The 6,000-nt window shown below is 46.6% G+C and overlaps 1 protein-coding gene across 1 annotated transcript in view; it reads left to right on the top strand.

The window, feature by feature from the left end:
- The first annotated feature begins 729 nt into the window (after window positions 1-729).
- The window catches only part of SLC41A2 (solute carrier family 41 member 2), a 47,135-nt gene continuing 41,864 nt past the window's right edge, over window positions 730-6,000 (top strand). Inside the window, exon 1 of the mRNA XM_088521624.1 lies at window positions 730-757. The gene's annotated coding sequence lies outside the window, so the exon portion shown is untranslated. The remainder of the gene's footprint in view (window positions 758-6,000) is intronic.

Below are 6,000 nucleotides of genomic sequence, written 5' to 3'. Positions count from 1 at the left end.
GCCCCGTGCTGCAAAGCAGCAGCGGGGCAGCGTGGAGGGAAGCAGCGTGGAAACCCCGTCTCACACATCGCCTCCGTTAGGCATGGAGGAAAACGGAAAACGGGGAGGATTTGGGGGAGCCGGAGAAGCAAGGCCGTGAGCTAGGCCAGCGTGCCAACCTCCCCGGCCTTGCGAGCTGCCTGGCAGAGGCGCTGGGGACGTGGCGCCGCGCAGGCAGCGCTGCAGCTGCCCACGCTTGGGGAGCCCCTGGCACGGGCGCCGCAGGCTCCTCGTTCCGTTGGTCGAATTCAGTGAGATTCTTAACGGATTTCTTTTTATCATTATGTCCTAGCGCAGGTCCTGAGGCGGCAGGCAGGCGGGCGGGCGGGCGGCAGCGATGCCCGGCCGCCCCGGTGGTCCCGTCGCGCCGCGGGGGCCACGCAGGTAGGAGAGGGCGCGCACGGCTGGGCAGGGCGCGGGGGCCGCCGCGGAGCCCGCGCCGGGAAGGGCCCCGCCGTGGCGGGGGTGACGGTTGGGCCGCGGCCCCTCCCCCGCGCGCTCCCTCGCCCGCTGCCGGGTCAGAGGAGCCGGTGGCGGCGACGGCTGCTGCGCATCACGGGCCACATCATCGCGGGGGCCGCCCGCCCTCGAGCGGCTTCCGCGCCTGCTCAGTGGCGGCCGCGGCGCTCACCTAGCCGCGGAGCTGTCACCGCCGTCGCCGCGCTGCCCCGCGCCCGGCAGCGATGGAGCGGCGCCGCGGGCAGCTGCCGCCCTCCAGGTGAGGGCGCCGGGCAGCCCGCAGGGGCGCCGGCGCGGGGGGGATCGGCAGGAGCGGGGGGCCGGGCGGGCGCTGCGCGGGGGCGGCCGGCGACCTGGCTCCCGCGGAAAGGGGGGCGCGGGGCCCGCCGGGGGCGGCGGCGGCGGGCGGGAAAGTTTCCCGGCGAGCGGCGGAGCCGAGCGGCGCCGCCCGGCGGGCGCTGCCCTCCTCGCCCGCCAGCCCCGGGGGGACGCGCCGACCCCACCCCGGGGCGAGCGGCTGCGCCGGCGCTCCGAGATATACGGCCCGTATGTACGGTAGGGCTCGCCCCCTCCCCGAACGCAGAGGGGCCCCTCGCTTCTCTGCGGGGGCGCGGGGGGCGCGTACTTCCGTATATACGGCGCTGCCCGCGGGCGCTTTCTCCCCCGCGCGCTCGTGCGGCCCCCGGGCCGCTGCTCCCCGCGCTGGGGCCAGGCGGCTCCCCGGGGCCCCGCGCGGCTGCCTCCTGCGGCCGCACCGCGCTCCTGACCCGCGCAAGGGGCCGGCACGCCGCCCGCTGCTGCAGCCTGCCCGCTTCGCGTCCCGAGAGCTGCTTTCATGTGTGCCTGCAGTCATGCGCTGCTCCGGATAGTCTGGATAGTGATTCCTTTTGGTTTCTCCATATACCTACAAGATCTGTCCAACATGTGAAGTGATCCTCGTTTCTTACCATTCTCCTTGACAGTGCTTATTTGCATTTTTATTCCCACCTTTGCATTCATAAACACGTGCCACCACAGACTGAGGTGCCAGAAAAACATGAAAAACATGGGACCCTTACCTATGAGAACTTGAACTGTCATCTTTTTGTTGTTGTTTACAAGCCCTGTAATTAATATGCTCTTTCCATACTTTCCTATCCAACCATACGAGCTCTTTGTGATATACTCCATTTTAGTATCTACTTCATCACTAATTTCCAGTTAGGTTCAATTAATACCTCCATCTCTTTGTTTAATTTCAGTGAACTTTATCACAGCTCCCCCATCCTTTCCAGGATGCGATTGTGCAAACCTTCTTTACTTGTGAAAGATCCTAGATTACAGAATACACTAGGATAACCAGGCTCTGATAAACGGACATATAAAACTGAATTAAACCATTGTTTAATCTTAATGCCAGCAACAAAGCATAAAAATGCAGGACAAAACTCTGCTCATATGTCGCTACTTGGTAGAGTCCTGCCAACCTTTAGCAGAAACCCTAGATTATCTTAACTTTTTCAGGTCACTTTATTTTCTGTAACTGGCTGCACAGTTTGAGACAATGTGTTCTTTTAGATCTAGAGTTTTTTTTTTTCCCCATGTCGGTGTGTAATACACTTGTAGGAGTGCTGAAGCAATATTATGTATGAATTATTCTATTCTATTTCTTCCTATGTTTTACTTAACTTTGTTGAAGCACAGACCAGATGTGGCCTGTCTTGAATTTTTCTGAAAAGCCTATGCAGTGTTCTACTCGGGCTTACTCACTTGTGAAGCCTTAATGTACAGGAAGCGAATTTCCCATGCAGCATTTTAAAGAGTACTCTATACCTAAGATGTGTCAAATATAGTAAAGAAGTTTAGAATCCTGTGAATAACTTTTAAACAAAAGCTGCAAGGAAGTAAGTCTACTGGATTTGCAGATGTTATGATTTAATATGGGTCCATATACATACACCTGTTATGTTGCAACATAATATTCTCACTTCCGTGTTTCTGTGCATTACTTTCTGATCCTTTTTCTGAACTGGATTCTTACACTACAGCTCTGATTACTTTGAGCCAAATTAAGTTTGGCAGGTTTTCCCTTAATTAACATCTGCATTCTCCCCTTCAGCTAAAAAAACAAAATCTAGCCCCAAAAACCATTCAAACAAAAATATTTTTTTTCAGCTCTTATCTGTTCCCTCACTTGGTTTGCTCTTTTGTGTGGCTCAGGAGCCACACAATGGTTAATACTGTTGAAAAGGTGAGAATAGGTGGCAATACCTGTTTTTGCAGTCTCTGCTACTGTTGGCTTAAAGAGATTGTGAAACTTTGACCAGAATACTGCAGTATGACTTGTAGACTCTTTAGAAGAAAAAAGAGCAATGTGTCTTTTATATATTTTTTTTTCCCAATTACTTCATCCGTCTCCCCATGACAATGTACAATCTTTATCCTAGTGCCTGAATTAATAAGGAATTCATCTTCAGTTGGTGAGGACAATAGAAACCTATAGGTGGCATCCCAAATAGTTCAGTTAGGGTTCATTCTGGTAAATATTTATTGGTTATTTAAGCTAGAGGACTGCATGCATTGTCTTTTGTATTTCATACTGCTGCAACTACTTTTGATGAGCTGGTTATGATTTGCCAAGTTGTTTTTAAATAGGGATTCTCTCTGGCTTTAATTTAGCACCTGGCCACATTTCACAGTGTGGCCCCACCTCGTTTTGGGGTGTGTTTGGTCTCTTCTAACTGAGTTGCCTTTTAAAGTATAGAGGCAAACCCAGCCTTTTTCTGACAGCTGCTTTTCTTTTCCTCGAGGCCAAAATCAAAAGCCGCCATGTTCAGGAAGTGGAATGCAATAGTCTAAAACTTGTCTGAAAGTTCACCCTGGGGCTAGCTGCTCTGATATTTTACTTATATTCAAGAAGACATTTGGAGGTTGTTTCATTTATTTTTTTCCCTTATTTTCCCCTTGTTTCTTTTACTGTTGATTTAACCTGACAGATGCTGTACAATAAACACTACATTAACCAGGTTACTGCACAGTATTTGCAAAATCATATGTGATGTCCATATTTGCCTTGCAATCAGCATCTATTAACTTCCATGATGTTTTCTGATCTTTAATCCCAAACCCTAAGCATCTGCTATAAATAATCTTAGTCCTGTGTTCCTCCTTACACTGTGCTTTCAGCAAAGGGGCTGATAATGCCATCTGTTTATTACTCTCCATACATGCTGAGGTGATCCAAAACTGCTTTCACTTTCTATGTTTACAAGGATTTAGCAATTTAAAGATTAGTCATAGCTGTATATGGATGTTAGTGTATTACTGGGAACTTGAATTATACAAGACAGCTGTAACTGGGGATGTAAGGCCCTTCAGAGCTGTCTACTATCTATGTAAAACTTATTATGAATTTAAAAAAAATGTCACATACCAAATTTCACAGAATCACAGGAGTGTGAATGAGCCTCTAGAACTTGTCTGGTCCACCTGCCCTTGCTCAGAGCAGGGGTAACTAGAGCAGATTGCTCAGGGCTGTGTCCAGTCAAGTTGTGATATCCACAAGGCTGGAAACAGCCTGCCTGGACAACCTGTTCCAGTGTTTGATCTGCCCTCATAGTAAACAAAAAAACCCAAACTTTTTCTCACACATAAATGGAACTATCAGTGTTTGAATTTGTGCCCATTTGGTTTTTTTTTTTTTTTTTTTTTTTTTTTTGCTTTTGTTCTATACCACTAAGAAGTCTGTCTTTGTCTTGCTTCTCCTCGCCCTGCTCGTATGGCAGATGCCCCAATTCTTTAATCATTTTTATGGCCCTTCACTATACTTGCTACACAAAATCCATGTGTTTAGTCTTGGGCTCCCCAGTACAAAAGACTTGGGGTCCACGAGGACCCCGCTTTCTGCAAAGCTTTACCAGCCAGTTGGCCCCCAGCCTGTGCTGGTATGTGGGGTTACTCCTCCCAACGTGAGGGACTTTGCAATTCCCTGTGTTGGACTTTCCCCGTGTTGAACTAAGTTCCTGTTAGCAAGTTTCTTCTGCTTATTGAGATGCCCCTGGACAGCAACACAACTGTTGGATATAACCTACCTATATGGGTCTTTAGTCATGGATATGGCTGTTTCATTATAATTATCCTTGTGATTTTGGTTCTGCACTGAGCAGATGTAAAAGCCCTATAAAAGGAAAAGAATCATATACTAAATATCTGGTAGCTGTAAAAGGTGTCGCAGGAGGCTATTTAAAAAAACATGATCAGCATCTCCTCCATGCTACTTAAACATGGTGATTTACATATACAATTCAGCATCAGTGGCATCTTTCTTGAATTAATAAATGCCATCTACAAACGTATCAAAAATTATGAAAGTCTAGCTCTGTATAAATCAATAGCAAAATTCTTATTGCTGTACATGTGATTAGTTTTTCTGGTAGGAAAAACATAAATGGCAGTCATCCAAACTGCTTTGTACTATTTCTTTTTAGCTGTTAACCATCCAGACTGGCCTCTTTCCCTTTTTTCACTTTTACTGAGTGAATCATTTTTCCTTCCTTCCTTCATTCTTTTTTTTTTTTTTAGTGTTATTTATATTTATTAACACTTTCTCATATTAAATGAAACCACAACCTCTCTGAAAGATTTGTTTATTAAAAAAGTAAACATAAAGTAGAAAATTTTGAGGGGAAAAAAACAAAAAACATGTGGTTTTAAGACACGGATAATTACCCCAACTATTTTTGGCCTGAGTTCCAGAACAGTGAATAATTTCCATGAGTCACCAGCCTAGTACTCCAGTGATACACTTGGAAGACATATTGGAGAAACCACAATGAGAGCCAGGCTGTGCCTCCTCAAAGCTAGTGGGAAATTTCCTCAATTTATTTTACCGGCAGTGAAATAAAATCCTTCATTTCCTATTCTCCTACTCTCCTATCCCTTCCTGGAAACAAACAAACAAACAAATAAACAAACAAACAAAAAAAGACCGGCTGAACAGTGATGTGACTTTGGCCCTCCATAAGTGTCATTCACCAAGGGCTCTTTTACATTGTAATTCCACATCCTGTTATATATTTTTCATTTATGTTTGTCATATCTGGATGCATCTTGTGGCCAAGGGAAATTCAGCTGGCTGAAGTGACTTCACAGCCAGTGTGCCACTTTGCATCTTCATGCATCAGTTTGTAACAAGCAGCACATTTGGCTATACTGTTCTTGAAATCTTTATTTTTTCTCAACTTCCCATGCTCCTTTCATCTGCTTATATTCTTCTTAATTACTCTGTTTCAAACATTATAAATCTTTGAAGATGCATTATAGGAGGGACATAAATTAAGACCTCTCTTTATACTGCTTTTGATAGGCAATAGCTTTGAGATCTCCACTCCATCAAATTCAGTTGAACTTTCTCCAAAAAAATCTGTGTGATTTTAAAAACATTGAAATTGAGGGAGGGAAATAGTAGGGAATGTAACACCACAGGCGTAGTCTTGGGAGCCCTGAAAATAGATTAAAAATCCT

Source organism: Tinamus guttatus, unplaced genomic scaffold, assembly GCF_059628265.1.
Source record: "Tinamus guttatus ecotype Peru unplaced genomic scaffold, ASM5962826v1 Tinamus_guttatus_pri_ptg000125l, whole genome shotgun sequence".
Lineage (NCBI taxonomy): Eukaryota > Metazoa > Chordata > Aves > Tinamiformes > Tinamidae > Tinamus > Tinamus guttatus.
Note: the sequence above shows the minus strand (reverse complement) of the source record. Positions and strands in the feature narration are given on the sequence as shown.